Source organism: Somniosus microcephalus, unplaced genomic scaffold, assembly GCF_052327205.1.
Source record: "Somniosus microcephalus isolate GS21.2 unplaced genomic scaffold, FLI_Smic_1.0 unresolved_chr1, whole genome shotgun sequence".
NCBI lineage: Eukaryota > Metazoa > Chordata > Chondrichthyes > Squaliformes > Somniosidae > Somniosus > Somniosus microcephalus.
The window spans coordinates 54712410-54732568 of NW_028225179.1; positions in this window are offsets into that span (position 1 = coordinate 54712410).

Genomic DNA, 20159 nt, shown 5'->3' on the forward strand with positions numbered 1-20159 from the left:
TAACTTGTCTGCCCATTCTGCTAGCCTTTTTATGTCCTTTTTATGTCCTGTAGTCGATTGGCATCATTATCACTGTTTGCCACACCCCCAGGTTTGATGTCATCGGCAAATGTGCAAATTCTACTCTGTATTCCAATATACAGGTCATTTATATATATCAAAAAATGCAGTGGGCACAGCACTGAACCTTGGGAAAACCACTAACTACCATCCTCCAATCTGAAATACAGCCATTTACCACAACTCGCTGTTTTCTGTCCTTATGCCAATTCCTTATCCAAGCTGCCACATACTCACATATTCCATGAGCATCAATTTTTTTAACCAGCCTTTGATGCGGTACTTTGTAAAAGGCCATCGGAGAATCCATGTCGCCAACACCCACTGCATCCACTTCATCAACGCTCTCTGTTACTGCATCAACAACTCAATTAGATTAGTCAAGCAAGTTCGGCATTTTACACATCTGTGTTGGCTCTACTTAATTAGCTGAAACTTCTCCAAAAGCCCGTTAATTTTCTCCTTGATTATTGTTTCTAAAACTTTAGCCACCACTGATGTTAAACTGACCGGCCTGTAGTTACTAGGAGCATCCTTACATCCTTTCTTGAACAATTCTGTCACATTTGCCACTTTCAAATCCTCAGGCACCTCCTCCCCCCACCCCCCGCATCTAGGGAAGATTGGAAAATTATGGCAAGCCTTCCACTGTCTTCTCCCATAACTCTCTTAGCAACCTGGGATGGAAACCATCTGGACCAGGTGACTTGTCCACTCTAAGCAGACACAGCCTTTCCAGGACATCCTGTCGATCAATTTTCACCCCTTCCATTGCTTCTATATTTTCCACTTCGACCGATAATTTGTCGGCATCCAACTTTTTGGTAAACACCGATACAAAGTATTCATTATGTATTCTAGCCTTGCCCCGCGCTTGTAGTTATATATCACCTTCTTTGTCTCTAATAGGCCGCACCCCGCCTCTTACGACCCACTTAATGTTTACATGCCGGTAGTAGATTTTTGGGTTCACTTTTATGTTTCACGCCATTCTACTCTCATATTCTCTCTTTGCTATTCTTATTTTTATCTTCACATCCCCTCTCAACTTATTATACTTGGTCTGATTCTGCCTTGAAGAATTCACCTGACACGCATCATACAACCTCGTTCTTGTTTAAACAGAAAAGAGGTTGTATGATGCATGTCAGGTAAACAAACTCTTTCAACAGATAAAGAATGATCCAGGAATGACAGCACATCCCTTTTAAACAGACACAGAATGATTCGGGACTGACAGCACATCCCTTTTAAATAGATACAGAATGATCCGTGACTGACAGCACACCCCTTTTAAACAGACACAGAATGACACGAGACTGGCAGCACATCCCTTTTAAACAGACAGAGAATGATCCGGGTCTGACAGCACATCCCTAAACAGACACTGAATGATCCGAGACTGACAGCACATCCCGTTTAAACAGCCACAGAATGATCGGGGACTGACAGGACATCCCTTATCCCTTTTACACAGACACAGAATGGCACGAGACTGGCAGCACATCCTTTTTAAACAGAGACAGAATGATCGGGGACTGACAGCACATCCCTTTTAAACAGACACAGAATGATCCGGGCCTGACAGCACATCCCTTTTAAACAGACACAGAATGATCCGGGACTGGCAGCACATTCCTTTTAAACAGACACAGTATGATCCGGGACTGACAGCACATCACTTTTAAACAGTTTATTCGTGGGCTCCAAGTTGAAGATTTAGTCCACTGTCATTTTTTTGCCTTTGCCATTTCACTCGAGCCGAATGAACTGAGTTTAGGTGTCAGCCGTGGCTCAGCGGTAGCAAACTCAAACCAAACTCCAGAGACTTGAGCTCATAATCCAGGCTGACACTCAATTGCAGTACTGATGGTGTGCTGCACTGTCGACGGTACCGTCTTCTGAAAAGACATTACACCGAAGCCTCAGGTACCATTGCACTATTTTGAAAAGAATGAGGATTTCTCCCCAGTGCACTGCCCATTATTTATCTCTCGACGAAAGACAACAAAAACAGATAACCTGGACATTGATGTGGATAAAATCTTTTGAAATTACATTTGTTCCTAAAAGTTAAAGTTATGTTTCGGCTCTCTAATCATTTGTTTTCCCGCTAGTCTTTCAGTGGGTTTCAATCTCAGAGGAAGGAAGAGAGAGGAAAAAGTGTATCTGCGATTCGCGATCTCTGTTCTACGTTTATGCAATGAGTCCATGTTTATTTTTGTAGTCGCATGAAGAGCGCAGAGGCACAGACTGAAAAGCCCCGTGTGGCCAGCAATAATGAGGATAGCGATTCACACCCATGCGGCCAGAGCACAATGGATTAGTACGAATGACCATCGGTTTTAATGGTCGGTTTTAAGCTTGATTCAGAGCAGAGAAGAAAAAGTTTCGCCCAGTGAGTTAACAGCCCGTGCATCACTCTGCTGCTCTCCCCCATAGTCCGACAAGGTATTCCATTCCACCTATATATTAGTAATTTGAGCCTTGCCATGAGCTAAGTGTAGCATGCTTGGGAGGAAAATGTGATTTTGCCGGAAGGATCTGTCGGGTTTTTATTTTACCTCTCTTCACTCTTTAGGGTAATCAGAGCTAAGATCAACCAAACCTTTAAAATTTCCAAACAAATCGTTTTATTAACCTAATAATACAAGTTTTCACAGAGAGATTTGTACAACCTTTAACTCAGTGGTGTAACTCAAAACTCAGATTGGTCAATTATGCTGCTTCGGGAGATGGAGAGATGAATTATGTATTGGTGTCCTCCTTGGTGTTTTTCTGGTCGGTCTTCCACATCTCCACTCCATTTGTCAGGAACAGTGAGAGCGGAGACTCAGTGAATATTTAAACTCACTTTTGTGGGCTTTTTACAGAGGCCTTTGTCGGGAGTGGTGAGAGCGGAGTTTCAGTGGGTATATAAGCTCACTTTCCCGGGCTTTTTCAAAGAGGCTTACCAATCTCACAGACTGGTGGCGGCGCTCCAGAGCCATGTCATGATTCTGAACGTGACGCAGGTAGGAGGAAGCAGCTGATTGCGTGAGTACTTATACTACTCTATAGCTGGACAGTTAAGGTTCATAAAGTTTAGAAAGTCTTAATTTTGTGATTATATTTGCTGTGGTCTCTGTTGTGTAGCGGGGAGTGCTAGGAAACAAGGGCCCTTGAGTATATCATTTAATTGTAGTTTAATTGTTGGTATTGATTTAATTTAAATTAATTAAAAGATAAGTCATGGCAGCACAGCTCGGCCCTGTGGCATGCTCCTCCTGCACTATGTGGGAAATCAGCGACACTTCCTTTGTCCCTGATGACCATATGTGCAAGACGTGTATCCAGTTGCAGCTACTGACAGACCACATTGCGGCGCTGGAGCTGTGAATGGATACATACTGGAGCATTCGTGATGCTGAGGGCGTCATGGATATCACGTTTAATCAGTTGGTCACACCGCAGGTAAAGGGTGCAAAGGCAGGAAGGGAGTGGGTGACCACCAGGCAGAGTAGTAGGCGCAGTCAGGTAGTGCAGTGATCCCCTGTGGCCATCCCCCTCTCAAAGAGATATACCACTTGGGATATTGTAGGGGAGGATGGCTTATCGGGGGAAGGCAGCAGCAACCAACTTCCTGGCACCATGAGTGGTTCTGCTGCACGGGACGGGAGGAAAAAGAGTGAGATAGCTATTGTGATAGGGGATTCTATTGTAAGGGGAGTAGATAGGCGTTTCTGCGGCCGCAAACGAGGCTCCAGGATGGTATGTTTCCTCCCTGGTGCAAGGGTGAAGGATGTCTTGGAGCGGCTGCAGGGCATTTTGGAGGGGAAGGGTGAACAGCCAGTTGTCGTGGTACATATAGGTACAAACGATATAGGTACAAAACGGGACGAGGTCCTAAAAGCTTAATATAGGGAGTTAGGAGGTAAATTACAAGCTAGGACCTCAAAGGTAGTAATCTCAGGATTGCTACCAGTGCCACGTGCTAGTCAGAGTAGAAATAGAAGGATATGTCAGATGAACATGTGGCTAGAGGAATGGTGCAAGGGGGAGCGATTCAAATTCCTGGGACATTGGAACCGGTTCTGGGGGAGGTGGGACCAGTATAAACTAGATGATTTGCACCTGGGCAGGAGCAGGACCGATGTGCTAGGGGGAGTGTTTGCTAGTGCAGTTGGGGAGGTTTTAAACTAAAATGGCAGGGGGTTGGGAACCTGTGCCGGGAGACAGAGGAAACAGAAGCAAGGATGGAAGCAAAAGAAAGGAAGGAGAAAAGCAAAAGTGGAAGTCAGAGAGGTCAAGGGTGTAAATCAAACATGGCTGCAGTAAACAAAAATTCTAAAAGGTCTAAGATGGTTAAAAAAACAAGCCTTAAGCCTTTGTGTCTTAATGCGAGGAACATTCGTAATAATGTGGAAGAATTAGCTGCGCAAATAGATGTAAACAGGTATGATATAATTGGGAGTATAGCGACAAGGCTCCAGGGTGACCAAGGCTGGGAATTCAGCATCCAGGGGTATTCAATATTCAGGAAGGACAGGCAGAAAGTAAAAGGTGATGGGGTAGCATTGCTGGTTAAAGAGGAAATTATCACAATAGTCCGGAAGGGTATTTGCTCTGATGATGTGGAATCTGTATGGGTAAAGCTGAGAAATACCAAGGGGCAGACAAAGTTAGTGGGAGTTAGATACAGACCCCGAAACAGTAATGCTGAGGTTGGGGATGGCATTAAACGGGAAATTAGAGATGCGTGCAATAAGGTCACAGCAGTTATCATGGGTGACTTTAATCTACATATAGATTGGTCTAACTAACTTAGTAACAATACTGTGGAACAGGAATTCCTAGTGTATGCGGGATGGTTTCCTGGACCAATATGTCGAGGAACGAACTAGAGATCGGGACATTCTAGACTGGGTATTATGTAATGAGAAACGATTAATTAGCAATCTTGTTGTGCGAGGCCCCTTCGGGAGGAGCGATCATAATATGATATAATTCTTCATTAAGATGGAGAGTGATGTATTTGATTCAGAAACATGTGTAATGAATTTAAATAAAGGAAACTACGATTGTATGAGGCGTGAGTTGGCGAGGATGGATTGGGGAAGGTTACTTAAAGGGTTGACGGTGAATAGGCAATGGCAAACATTGAAAGATCACATGGATGAAGTACAGAATTTGTTCATCCCTGTTTGGCGTAAAAATAATACAAAAAAGGTGACTCAACATTGGCTAACAAGGGAAATTAGGGATAGCATAAGATCCAAGGAGAGGCCACATACATTGGCCAGAAAAAGCAGCAACCCTGAGGATTGGGAGTAGTTTAGGATTCAGCAAAGGAGGACAATGGGATTAATTAAGAAGGGGAAATAGAGTATGAGAGTAAGCTTTCGGGGAACATAAAAACTGACTGTAAAAGCTTCTATAGATATGAGAAGAGAAAACGATTGGTAAATTCAAGCGTAGGTCCCTTGCAATCAGAATCAGGGGAATTTATAATGGGGAACAAAGACATGGAAGACCAATTAAATTTATACTTTGGTTCTGTCTTCACAAAGGAGGACACAAATAAACTCTCAGAGATGTCAGGTAACAAAGGGTCTAATGAGAGTGAGGAACAGAATGATATCAGTATTTGTAGGGAAATGGTGTTAGGGAAATTGATGGGATTGAAGGCTGATAAATCCCCAGGGTGTGATAGTCTACATCCTAGGGTACTTAAGGAAGAGGCTCAAGAAACAATAGATGCAATGCTGGTCATCTTCCAAAATTCGATCGACCCTGGAACAGTTCCCGTGGACTGGAGGTTAGCTGATGTATCCCCACTATTTAAAAAAGGTGGTAGAGAAAAACGGGGAAGTATAGACCGGTAAGCCTTACATATGTAGTGGGGAAAATGCTAGATTCCATTATAAAAATGTAATAGCAGAGCACGTGGAAAACAGTGACAAGATCGGACAAAGTCAAAATCGATTTACAAAAGGTAAATCATGCTTGACTAATCTACTGGAATGTTTTCAGGACGTAACTGGTAGAATCGATAAGCGCAACCCGTGGATGTGGTGCATTTGGACTTTCAGAAGGCTTTTGATATGGACCCGCATAAGAGACTAACATGCAAAGTTAACGCACATGGGACTGGGGGTAAGGTACTGACTTGAATAGAAAACTGGTTGGCAGACGGGAAGCAATTAATTGGAATAAACAGGTCTTTTTCCAAGTGGCAGGCAGTGTCCAATGGGGTACCGCAGGGATCGGTGCTAGGATCCCAGTTATTCACAATATATATTAATGATCTAGACGAGGAAACTAGATGTAATATCTTCAAGTTGGCAGAAGGCACAAAGTTGGGTGGGCGTGTGTGCTATGAGGAGGATGCAGAGAAACTCCAGTATGATTTGGACAGGTTGGGCTATTGGGCTGATGCATGGCAGATGCAGTATAATGTGGATAAATGCGAGGTTCTCCACTTTGGTGGCAAAAACCGGAAGGCAGATCATTATCTGAACAGCAATAGATTGGAAAAATGGGAAGTCCAGCGAGAACTGTGTGTCGTTGTGCACCAATTGCTGAAGGTCAGCATGCAGGTGCAGCAGGCGGTTAAGAAGGCAAATTGTATGCTGTCCTTCATAGTGAGAGGATTCGAGTACAGGAGCAAAGATCTCTTGCTGCAGTTCTAGACGCCTTGGTGAGACCACACTATGAGTATTGTGTGCAGTTTTGGTCGCCTTATCTGAGGAAGGATGTTCTTGCCATGCAGGGAGTGCAGCGAAGATTCACTAGCCTGATACCTGGAATGGAAGTAATGATGTATGAAGAGAGATTGGGTCGATTAGGCTCATATTCGCTAGAGTTTAGAAGATTGAGAGGGGATCTCATTGAAACTTATACAATTCTAACAGGACAGACAGACTAGATGTAACGAGAAAGGATTAATTAGCAATCTTGTTGTACGAGGCCCCTTGGGTCGGAGCGATTATAAAATGATCGAATTCTTCATTAAGATGGAGAATGAAATAGTCGACCTATAGACTAGTGTCCTAAATGTAAATAAAGAAAACTATGATGGTCTGAGGTGCGAGTTGGGTAGGATTGATTGGGGAATAGCACTCAAAGTGTTGACGGTGGATAGGCAATGGCACACATTCAAAGGCCACATGGATAAACTACAGAATTTGTACATCCCAGTTTGGCATAAAAATAAAGCAAAAAAGGTGACGCAACCGTAGCTAACAAAGGAAATTAGGGATAGCATAAGATCCAAGGAGAGGACATATAAATTGGCCAGAAAAAGCAGTAATCCTGAGGATTGGGAGCAATTTAGGATTCAACAAAGGAGGACAAAGGGATTAATTAAGAAAGGGAAATTAGAATATGAGAGTAAGTTTTCAGGGAACATAAAAACTGACTGTAAAAGATTTTATAGATTTCTGAAGAGAAAAAGATTGGCGAAGTCAAGCGTAGGTCCCTTGCAGTCAGAATCAGGGGAATTTATAATGGGGAGTAAAGAAATGGCAGACCAATTAAATACATATTTTGGTTCTGTCTTCAAAAAGGAGGAAACAAATAACCTCCTAGAGATGTCGGGGAACATAGAGTCTGATGAAGTGGAGGAACTGAAAGAAATCAGTATATGCCGGAAATGGTGTTAGGGAAATTCATGGGATTGAAGACCGATAAATCCCCAGGGCCTGATAACCTACACCCTAGGATATTTAAGGAAGTGGCCCTAGAAATAATAGATGCATCGCTGATCATCTTCCAACATTCGATGGAATCTGGAACAGTTCCCATGGATTGGAAGGTAGCTAATGTTACCGCACTATTCAAAATTTGGTGGAGAGAAAACGGGGAATTACAGACTGGTAAGCCTGACATTGGTAGTGGGGAAAATGCTGGAGTCCATTATAAAAGATGTAACAGCAGAGCACTTGGAAAGCAGTGACAAGGTTGGACAAAATCAACATGGATTTACAAAAGGTAAATCGTGCTTGACTAATCCTCTGGAATTTTTTGAGGATGTAACTGGTAAAATAGATAAGGTAGAACCAGTGGATGTGATGTATTTGGACTTCCAGAAAGCTGTCGATAAGGTCCCACATAAGAGATTAGCGTGTAAAGTTAAGGCACATGGGATTGGGGGCAAGGTATTGACTTGGATAGAGAACTGGTTGGCAGACAGAAAGCAAAGAGTTGGAATAAACAGGTCTTTTTCCAAGTGGCAGGCAGTGACTAGTGGGGTAACGCAGGGATCGGTCCTTCGATCCAAGCTATTTAAAATATATGTTAATGATCTAGACAAGGGAAGTAGATGTAATGTCTCCAAAATTGCAGATGAAACAAAGCTGAGTGTGCGTGTGTGCTGTGAGGAGGATGCCGAGAAACTCCAGGATGATTTGGACAGGTTGGGGGATTGTGCAAAAAGCATGGCAGATGCAATATAACGTGAATAAATGTGAAGTTATCCACTTTGGTGGCAAAAATAGGAAGGCAGATTACTATCTGAATGGCAATAGATTGGGTGAAGGGGAAGTGCAAAGAGACCTGGGTGTCCTGTGCACCAATCGCTCAAGGTTAGCATGCAGCTGCAGCAGGCGGTTAAGAAGGCAAATGGTATGTTGGCCTTCATAGCGAAAGGGTTTGAGTACAGGAACAAGGATGTCTTGCTGCAGTTATACAGGGCCTTGGTGAAACCACATCTTGAGTATTGTGTGCAGTTTTAGTCGACTTATCTGAGGAAGGATGTTCTTGCCACGGAAGGAGTTCAGCGAAGATTCACCAGGCTGACACCTGGGATGGCAGGAATAATGTATGAGGAGAGATTTGGTCGATTGGGATTGTACTCTCTGGAGTTTACAAGAATGAGAGGGGATCTCATTGAAACTTATAAAATTCTGACAGAACAGACAGACTAGATGCAGGAAGGCTGTTCCCGATGGCGGGGAGTCCAGAACCAGGGGTCATAAGTTAAGCATAAGGGGAAAGCCATTTAGGACTGAGATGAGGAGGAATTTCTTCACCCAGAGAGTGGTGAACCTGTGGAATTCTCTACCACAAAAGACAGTTGAGGCCAATTCATTAAATATATTCAAGAAGGAGTTAGATATATTTCTTAAGGCTAAATGGGTCAAGGGATATGGGGAGAATGCAGGGAGAGGGTACTGAATTCGGATGATCAGCCATGATATCATTGAATGGCGGAGCAGGCTCGAGGGGCCGAATGGCCTACTCCTGCTCCTATTTCCTAAGTTTCTATGTTTCTATGTCTGTCTCCTGGAATGTGTTTTGCTTTTCACTTTAGTATTGCAGCTCTCATAAAATTGCTGCTGACAGTAAATAATAATTCTAATAGGCCGAAGACCGTTAAAAAAACAAGCCTGGAGGCTTTGTGTCTTAATGCGAGGAGCATTCGTAATAAGGTGGATGAATTAGCTGCGCAAATAGCGGTAATCGAATATGATTTGATTGGGATTACGGAAACATGGCTCCAGGGTGGCCAAGGCTGGTAACTCAACATGCAGGGGTATTCAATATTCAGGAAAGATAGGCAAAAAGGAAAGGGAGGTGGGGTAGCTTTGCTGGTTAAAGAAGGGATTAACACAATTGTAAGGAAAGATATTGGCTCTGATTATGTGGAATCTGTATGGATGGAACTGAGAAAAACCAAGGGGCAGAAAACGTTAGTGGGAGTGGTATATAGACCTCCAAACAGTAATGTGGAGGTTGGGGATGGCATTAAAAGGGAAATTAGAGAAGAGGACAACAAGGGCACAGCAGTCATCATGGGTGACTTTAATCTACATATAGATTGGGCTAACCAAATTAGTAACAATACTGTGGAGGAGGAATTCCTGGAGCGTTTACGGGATGGTTTCCTGGACCAATACGTTGAGGAACCAACCAGAGAGCAGGCCATCTTAGACTAGGTATTATGTAACGAGAAAGGATTAATTAGCAATCTTGTTGTACGAGGCCCCTTGGGTCGGAGCGATCATAAAATGATCGAATTCTTCATTAAGATGGAGAATGAAGTAGTCGACCCAGAGACTAGGGTCCTAAATGTAAATAAAGGAATCTATGATGGTCTGAGGTGCGAGTTGGGTAGGATAGATTGGGGAAAGTCACTCAAAGGGTTGACGGTGGATAGGCAATGGCACACATTCAAAGACCGCATGGAAAAACTACAGAATTTGTTCATCCCAGTTTGGCATAAAAATAAAACAAAAAAGGTGATGCAACCGTGGCTGACAAGGGAAATTAGGGATAGCATAAGATCCAAGGAGAGGACATATAAATTGGCCAGAAAAAGCAGTAAACCTGAGGACTGGGAGCAGTTTAGGATTCAACAAATAAGGACAAAGAGATTAATTCAGAAAGGGAAATTAGAATATGAGAGTATGCTTTCAGGGAACATAAAAACTGACTGTAAAAGCTCTTATAGATATATGAAGAGAAAAAGATTGGTGAAGTCAAGTGTAGATCCCTTGCAGTCAGAATCAGCGGAATTTATAATGGGGTACAAAGAAATGGCTGACCAATTAAATACATGTTTTGGTCCTGTCTTCACAAAGGAGGACATAAATAACCTCCTAGAGATGTCGGGGAACATAGAGTCTGATGAAAGTGAGGAACTGAAAGAAATCAGTATATGTCGGGAAATGGTGTTAGGAAAATTGATGGGATTGAAGGCCGATAAATCTCCAGGGCCTCATAACATACATCCTAGGATATTTAAGGAAGTGGCCCTAGAAATAATAGATGCATTGCTGATCATCTTCCAACATTTGATGGAATCTGGAACAGTTCCCATGGATTGGAAGGTAGCTAATGTTAACCCACTATTCAAAAAAGTTGGTAGAGAGAAAACGGGGAATTACAGACTGGTAAGCCTGACATTGGTAGTGGGGAAAATGCTAGAGTCCATTATAAAAGATGTAATAGCAGAGCACTTGGAAAGCAGTGACAGGATCGGACAAAATCAACGTGGATTTACAAAACGTAATTCGTGCTTGACTAATCCACTGGAGTTTTTTGAGGTTGTAACTGTTAAAATAGATAAGGGAGAACGAGTGGATGTGGTGTATTTCGACTTCCAGAAGGCTGTCGATAAGGTCCCGCATAAGAGATTGGCGTGTAAAGTTAAGGCACGTGGGATTGGTGGCAAGGTATTGACTTGGATAGAGAACTGGTTGGCAGACAGAAAGCAAAGAGTTGGAATAAACGGGTCTTTTTCTGAGTGGCAGGCAGTGACTAGTGGGGTACCGCACGGATCAGTTCTTCGGCCCAAGCTATTCAAAATATATATTAATGATCCAGACAAGGGAACTTGAAGTAATATCTCCAAATTTGCAGACGAAACAAAGCTGGGTGGGCTTGTGTGCTGTGAAGAGGATGCTGAGAAATTCCAGGATCATTTGGACAGGTTGGGTGATTGGGCAAAAAGCATGGCAGATGCAATATAACGTGGATAAATGCGAGGGTATCCACTTTGGTGGCAAAAACAGGAAGGCAGATTATTATCTGAATGGTAATAGATTGGGAGAAGGGGAAGGGCAACGAGACCAGGGTGTCCTTGTGCACCAGTCGCTGAAGGTAAGCATGCAGGTGCAGCAGGCGGTTAAGAAGGCAAATGGTATGTTGGCCTTCGTAGCGAAAGGGTTTGAGTACAGGAAGAAGGATGTCCTGCTACAGTTGTACAGGGGCTTGGTGAGACCACATCTTGAGTATTGTTTGCTGTTTTGGTCGCCTTATCTGAGGAAGGATGTTCTTGCCAAGGAAGGAGTTCAGCGAACATTCACCAGGCTGATACCTGGGATGGCAGGAATGATGTATGAGGAGAGATTGGTTCGATTGGGCGTATACTCGCTGGAGTTTAGAAGAATGAGAGGGGATCTCATTGAAACTTATAAAATTCTGAAGGACTGGACAGACTAGATGCAGGAAGGATGTTCCCGATGGTCGGGGAGTCCAGAACTAGGGGTCACAGTCTAAGGATAAGGGGTAAGCCATTTAGGACAGAAATGTGGAGGAATTTCTTCACCCAGAGAGTGGTGAACCTGTGGAATTCTCTACCACAGAAGGCAGTAGAGGCCAATTCATTAAATATATTCAAGAAGGAGTAGCAATTATTTTTTAAGGCTAAAGGGATCAAGGGGTATGGGGAGAAAGCAGGGACAGGGTACTGAATTTAGATGATCAGCCATGATCGCACTGAATGGCGGAGTAGGCACGAGGGGCCGAATGGCCTACCCCTGCTCCTATCTTCTATGTTTCTATTTTTAACTCTGGAACAATCTGCTGGTTCGGGCAGTGGACGCCGATTCACTGAATTTCTTCAAGCGAGAGCTGGACCTGTTTCTGGCTGGGGCAGATTCACCTCTTGCAACAGCTCGGTACTGTGAGGGATACAGGGCCAGGGTGATTTCCTGGGCTAATTCCACTCACCTAGATGTGTCAGAGAGGATTTTCCCCGAATAGAAACCGAGATGGACTGGACACACGCTGTTTGAAAGGCGGGCTGATGGGGTTTTGGTGGCAGTTAAATTCTACACTGGCTGAACGGCTATGTTGCCAACGGCTCGTTGTTTTGGTGGTGTGATTCTCGCTAAAGGGTTTCACTGATTGATATGTGAGGTCACATGTACAAATCCCGAACAAGCACAATATGTTCCCATTTGTAGTGAATAACCATCAGTTTCTTGCGCAGCACAAACCATCTTGCCTCGCGCTTGCTGCAACATATATGTAATAATAATGACGCACGCCTTCAATGCATCATTATTGTGATTCGATTTCCGAGCAATGTCAGGCTCCATAATCATAATTGATCATAAGCTGCCATTCAGCGATTCTGGTTTGTCTAAATTGAGACTCAAAATGAAAAAGTCCTCGTTTGCTCCGCGTTTCTATAGCCTCCCACGTCCCTATAATGTCCGATTCTCCCAGTTATTCACACAGAAATTGCTGCCCTACCAATCCAGGTCAGTAAGCACAGGAGTGATGGCTGGATGGGACTTGGTGCGAGTAAGGACATGGGCAGGCAGGATTACCTCAGTTTTCTGAAGGATGGAACGTAGCAGGCCGGCCAGGCGTGCTTTGGAATAGTCAAGCCTGTTGTTTTCTGTTCTGGTCACCGCACGCAGGAAGAATATATTGTCCTTGGAGTGGTGCAGTGCAGATTTACCAGATTAATACCGTGGCTTACAGGGTTAAATTATGAGGATTAATTGTATAAATTTGGTTTCTGTTCTCTTGAATTTAGTAGGTTGATGGGTGAGCTGATCATGGTGTTTTAAGTGTTAAAAGGTTTAATAGTGTAGATAGAGTTAAACTCCTTCCTCTGACTGGGGAATCAAGTACAAGGGGGAAAAACTTAAAACTACAGCCGCTGCATTCAAAAGTCAAATCCGAAAGCATCTTTTCACATAAAGGTTTGCAGGAATCTGGAACTCTCTCCCCAATAATTCCGTGTGGGTCAATTGTTGCTTCCAAGACTGAGATCGGCAAGTTGTTGTTAGGTAAGGGGATCAAGCTATATGGAGCAACGCCAGACAAATGTAGGTGAGGTGCAGATCAGCCATGAACTAATGTAATGTCGGAGCAGGTAGAAGGTTGAAAGCACTACACCAGCTCTAAGTTCGGGAATTCTGTTCTCTTCCTTCTCAGATAAGTTTACCCTATATTAGGTGTCTGCAGACTGGATCAAGAAATCGTCCTTTCACTCCTTCTATTCTGGAAGGTCGCTTCCCCCGAAGCAACTCCACCCTTCATTCTCCTTTTCCAGTTCTGGCACAGCTAGAAGCAGAGGAGGTCGAAGTTGGACCAGGTTCAACCATACACAGCAGTACTGCGCAGCAGCCAGCAGAGGGAGCAGCAGAACCAGGTGGTGCAATACTGCACAGCGGCCAGAGGAGGGAGCAGATGTACCAAGTGGTGCAATACTGCACAGCGGCCAGAGGAGGCTGCAGCAGTGCCAGGTGGTGCAATACTACACAGCGGCCAGAGGAGGGAGCAACAGTACCAGACACACCTGGATACTGTTGAACAAACATACACACGTGGAGGGATTTTACCCCTACCCGCTCGGGGTTAAAATCGAAATTTTCAGCCTAGTATGGAGGCAGCTGCGGCAATGGAGAGATCTACAAGAAAGTAGCTCATGTGGAATACCAGATTACAAGAAGAAACAGCCTCAAAAGTAAAAGTGAGCTCTTTAGGGCTGATATCAGGAGAATGATCAACACTTAGAATGGACTCCTCGGAATGATTTATAGGAATAAACTGGATTAAACAATGAGGTGAAGACTATGGATGCCCTGGAGGGCTGTATTAGAATGGGCTGAATGGCCTTCCTCAGAGGTAAGGATCTTGTGATCATTGCGGGTAGGTGTGAAAACTGTGTCCTTCCCAGTCCCAATCATTATTTATCTTAATGACTGCCTGTATACTGAATAAAACTGGGACATCAATCATTCTGGCCAATTTTTATTCCTCAATCAACATAACAAAAAATAACAGATGATCTGGTCATTATCTGATTGCTGTTTGTGGCAGCTTGCTGTGCGCAAATTGGTAACCATGTTTCCTACATTACAACAGTGATGTACAACAGTACTTCATTGGCTGTAAAGTGCTTTGGGACGTCCGTTTGTGGTAAAAGGCGCACAATAAATGCAAATCTTTTGTTCATTTATCTACTTTAATGCGATGAAAATCCAGAACTGGTTGAATATCGCATTCAACTTCCAGAAAAAACTCGTTTATACAAATAGTAGGCCGTAGAGATTACCTTTGATCCGGCATATTTGCACTGACCCTCTTACCAAAGCGCTTGAGATTCACGTGGATTGATTTGGAAACTGCTCTTTTATCTTTCCAAATGTTTCAAAGGGAATTCAAGGTCAAAAGTCGAGAGCAAAATGAGGGCTCGTCCGGGATCTCTTACATATTCTATGCTAATTAACCCGAAGCGAGAATCATACCCCTAGACCAACGAGCCATTGATATAAAAAGCAGCACTTAGAGCGTTTCCATAAGTAAGCCATGTGTTGGCTGTTCTTGATAAGCAGAGCACTTGAGCCCGGGACAGCTCTGACATTGCCTTGTCTGCCAGTCTTCTGAAGTGCCGCACTGCTCCACTCAGACAGTTAATGAATTGTTAGGACGGTAATGTATAGAGGCAGCAGGTACCCATCCCGAGAGCAGCAGCAGCGTTTCTGCATTAGTTTGGTGCGAGGCCTCAGATTTGCACAATATCTCAGCAAAGGCAGTGAGAAGATATGGAGGCAGTGAGTGATGCAACAACCGCCCAGGAAGTGACCATTCGTTTCGTTAATGAGGCAAGTTTTGTTTGGGCAGGGGGTTTAATCTCAGTTCATAGCCCCACCCATCTCCTCCCATGCCCATCGTGATTTCTGCCACATTTGCACATTCAGGACCAGGCCCGGCAGATTCATCCCTGTCTCACCCGGGGGCGCTGAGGCTCCAACCGCCCCTGATTATCATTTCACCCATCTGTAAATTAAAACGTAAATAAAGCTGCTTTACAAAGCACAGGTGAGGACGGAAACGCTGTGACCTTTTGACGAAATCTCAGCCCCATCAGACAGATGTTTTTGTCTATAAAGATCAAAGCAGTTCCTATTTAGTCCCAGAAAACTTCGGTTCAGACCCGTAAGCATATTTAGACCTACAAGGTACCTACCCTGACAGTGGGAGCACCATCACAGGCACAGACTTTATAGACGGAGCCAGTCAGCTCCTACCCTAACACAGGGAGCACCACCACAAGCACAGGCTTTCCTACACAGACCTAGGTAGCTCCTACCCTGACACAGGGAGCACCATCACAAGCACAGACTTTCATACACAGACCCAGTCAGCTCCTGCCCTGACACAGGTAGCACCATCACAGACACAGACTTAACTACACAGACCCAGGGAGCTCCTATACTGACACAGGGAGCGTCACCACAGGCACCGACTGTCCTACACAGACCCAGGGAGCTCCTACCCCGAACCAGGGAGCACCATCACAGGCACAGACTGTCCTACACAGACACAGGGTGCTCCTACCCTGACACAGGGAGCACCGTCACAGGCACAGACTATCCTACAGAAAACCAGATAGCTCCAACCCTGATCCATGGAACACATGTGCTGACCCAAGAGCTCCTGCTCCGACCCATTCGCTCCGACATAGACCCAGACAATTCCTACAATGACTCAGCCAGCACCTATGCATGAGCCACTACACTGACATGGGAACTTCCTACACGGGCATGGACAGTTCCAAGAAAGGCACAGAATGTGCCTACACGGACCCAGGCATTCCTACGCAGAACCAGACAGCACATACACAGACCCAGATATTCCTATTCAAAACTAGACAGCTCCTACGCAGACCCAGGCCGCTCCTACACAGACATTCCTACACAGACCCAGACAGCTCCTGCTCAGACCCAGACCTTCCTACACAGACACAGACAGCTCCTACAAAGACCCAGGCACTCATACACAAATCCAAACAGATCCTGCACAGACCCAGATATTCCTACACAGACCCAGACATCTGCATCATAGAAACCAAAGCAAAATGCTGCTGATGCTGGAAATCTGAAATAAAAACAGTAAATGCTGGATATACTGAGCAGGTCTGGCAGCATCTGTGGAGAGAGAAACAGTTAATGTTGCAGGTTGATTGCCTTTCCTTAGCTTCTTCATAAACCCTGGTTGCTCCTACACAAACCTAGAAAGAACCTACACTGACTCAGATATAACATACAGAGCCAAACAATTCCTACCCTGACACAGACTGCCCTTACACAGATCCAGATATAACGTACCGACCCTGACAGCTCCGACCCTGACACAGACAGCGCTTACTCAGATCCAGATATAATATGCAGAACTAGACCGATGCTACCCTGACACAGACTGCCCTTACACAGATCCAGGTGGTTGGCCCAGAAATTAGGTTCGGGGGCTTGCCGTGCGTGCAAGCCCCCGATGTGCACTCACCCGGCACGCCGACATCTGAAGCCTGGGCCTGCTTGCAATTCCTGTCACTGGCCCGGTTCAGATGTCAGCGCGCTGTGCTTGCCTGATCCAGCGGCGTAGTTAGTGCGATGTGCCGGCTGGGATCAGGTGAGCACTATGCAGCCAATCAGGGGAGGGGAAACTTCATTCATGAGTTTTTGTAAGATCTGTCAAACTCATGAAAAGTAGTGCGCCCAAAAGACTAGTTTAACTTTAAATAAAATTTAAAAAAGCTTCCCAATAATTATATAAACTATAAATAACTTTAAAAAACCATTTTAAACAATTAATCAAATTTTTGAAAAAAATAATTTTTTAAGAAATCGGGTCTAAAAATAAACTTACCTTACTGTAAAGTCCTTAAGAACAATAAAGCTGTGGAAAAAATGTTATAATTCTAAATAATAGACCACTTACCTTAAAGAACCAAGTCCTTACGCCTCCTTTTTATATGTCTAAAAAGTTCAGGCCCTTGCACACGGGCAAACCTGTCAAAAAGAAGGAAGTTCAACGCGTGCGCGCAGGACCTCTGAACCCCTTGGAGGAAATGCTGGTTTCCTGCTCATGCGCTGTGCATGCTGATATCCGGCACTTCCAACGGGCCCACACGTGAGTACCCCGTCCGTACTCACGCGTTGGGACCGGAATTACTGGCCCAACTGTATGTTGGCATCGTCAGAAGAGATGCGATGGAGAGGGAGGAACTTAGAAAAAGGAATAGAGCCCTTACAGGAAGCAAGGTGGGAGGACGTGGCGTCAAGTTAGCTTTGGGAGCAGCTGGGCTTCTTTGGTTGAAGTGAGTAGATTCAAAGGAGAAGTAGTTCAATGTAAGTTCAATACAAGTTCAGCCAGGCGGTGGAGGTTGGTAGTGGATGGTGACTGTGATGGCCTCCGTTCAAGGAAGAAGCGGAGGGTCATCCAGCCGTCCTGGTGGGGGATGGAGGTGTAGCGGAATTGGACGCCCACAGTGAAAGGGAGACGGTGAGGACCAGGAAACAAGAATGTAAGTGATGTTATTTTTCCCACAGCAGCTTTCAAATCACTGGCATTATCAATGGATTTGTATTTTGACGTGAAAGGAATTTGTTGAATTGTGTACAACTGCGCGTCGCTGTTTATATCACCAGGATGGCCGAGTGGTTAAGGGATCTGAGTGAAGATTGAATGTACGTCATTACGTGTGAATTCTGAGCCCCCCAATGTTGGATGTTATCGATTGTGATAACTCATCGAAGTATTGTAATCATTGGAAAGGAAATTTCAATATTTATATTTCACATTTCCAGGCAGCGTTGCTGCATTTACAGCAGGTGCTCCGCCGATTGACAGAAAATAGGAAAAGGAGTGGGCCACTCAACTCTTCGAGCATATTCCACCATTCAGTGAGATCATGGCTGACCTGGATCTTAACTTCACCCACCTGCTTTGAACGTCTAATCCATTCGTACCCTTGTCTAAAAGAAAACTATCGATCTCAGGTTTAAATTATTAATTTAATTGGCAAAAGAACGCGAGGTGAGATTAGATTGTTTTATTACTGAGGGGATGAGATTGTTTTATTACTGAGGCGATGAGTTTTTTTTATTACTCAGAGGGTAGTTATGGTCTGGAATTCATTGTCTGAACTGTTGGTGGAAGCAGATCGGATCGCTGATGCAATAGTCAGGAGGGAATTGGATAAATACTTGATGACGAACAATGTGCAGGGCTGTGGGGAAAGTGCGCCATTCTATGGTTCTATGATGCGACAATCCTCTACCTCAGTGACCTTGTGTTTTCACCGGTAAACCGCAGGTCACGTCTCCAATTCACGCCCGTGCCGGCAGCGACTTTCTCACCTTTAATGTGATGTTTCTCTTTTTCTCGCTCTATGATTCGCTCTATTTCTCTCTGTTGCTGTATTTATTTCCTGGTGTCAGTCTCTCTGTATGCCTCACTCAGCCTCAGTCACTTTCTGTAAGCTTTTCTAATTGGGTCACTGTTTATCCGTCCAACTATTACCTTCTCTCCGTCACTCTCTCCATCGCCCCCCCACATCATTTTACTCTGCACCTCACGTGTTAACCCTTTAAGCGCTGGTTCAGTTTACAGCTTGCTGATCCTGAGTGTTTCACGTGCATTTTAACATTATTCCTTCATAGGTGTTCGGTGTTGAACGGGAGGGTTACATGGTCTGTGGGCTAAAAGCCGAGGGAGTTCTTGTTTAGTTACGCACGATCAGTTCAATGCATCACTTGCCCAGCTGCTGTGCTTTTGCAGTTCAGCTTTTCACCGTCCGTAGCTTTAGAAAATGTCTTTATCCTCTCACATTTTTAGATTATGCTGACGTGTAGTTTGCTCGGCGCTGAAAACTAAATTTAGAGTCTGCAAGGGATTTGTCGAATTTTCAAGCACTGCGCGGCACGGATTCTATCACCAGGATGGCCGAGTTTTTAAGGCGTTAGATTAAATTCTAATAGAAGTATGTTTGCATGTGCTCGAACCCCACTTCTGGTAGATGCTCAGGCAACGGGGGTTGAAAATAAAACAACCAGCCAATTTTGGTATGAAATGGATTAAAAGTCATTTGATCTCTGCAAGGGATGGTGCCATATTTATAATTCACCCTTCAAGACAGCGTTTCTTCATTTACAATTGGTGTTCTGAACATAGGAACAGGAGGAGGCCATTCAGCCCCTTGAGCCTTTTCGCCATTCACTGAATTCCTGTCTGAGCTGTGTCTTAACTCCATCCATCTGCTTTGGCAACACATCATTTCAACGCATGTCTAGCAAAGACGTACCGATCTCAGGTTAACATTATTAGTTGAGCTGGCATATACTGCTATTTTGTGGGAGAGAGTTCCACACTGCTGCCAACATTCACGTGCAGAAATGCTTCCTAACTTCTTCCCCGAATGGCCTGCCTCTGATTTTACAATTATGTCCCCTTGTCCTAGACTCCGCCACCAACGGCTAAACATGATTTCTCTCTATCTACCTTATCAATTCGTTTCAAAATCTTAAAAACCTCAATCAAATGCTACAACCTTCTAAATTGCAGGAAGTAGAAGCCCAGTTTATGTAATCGCT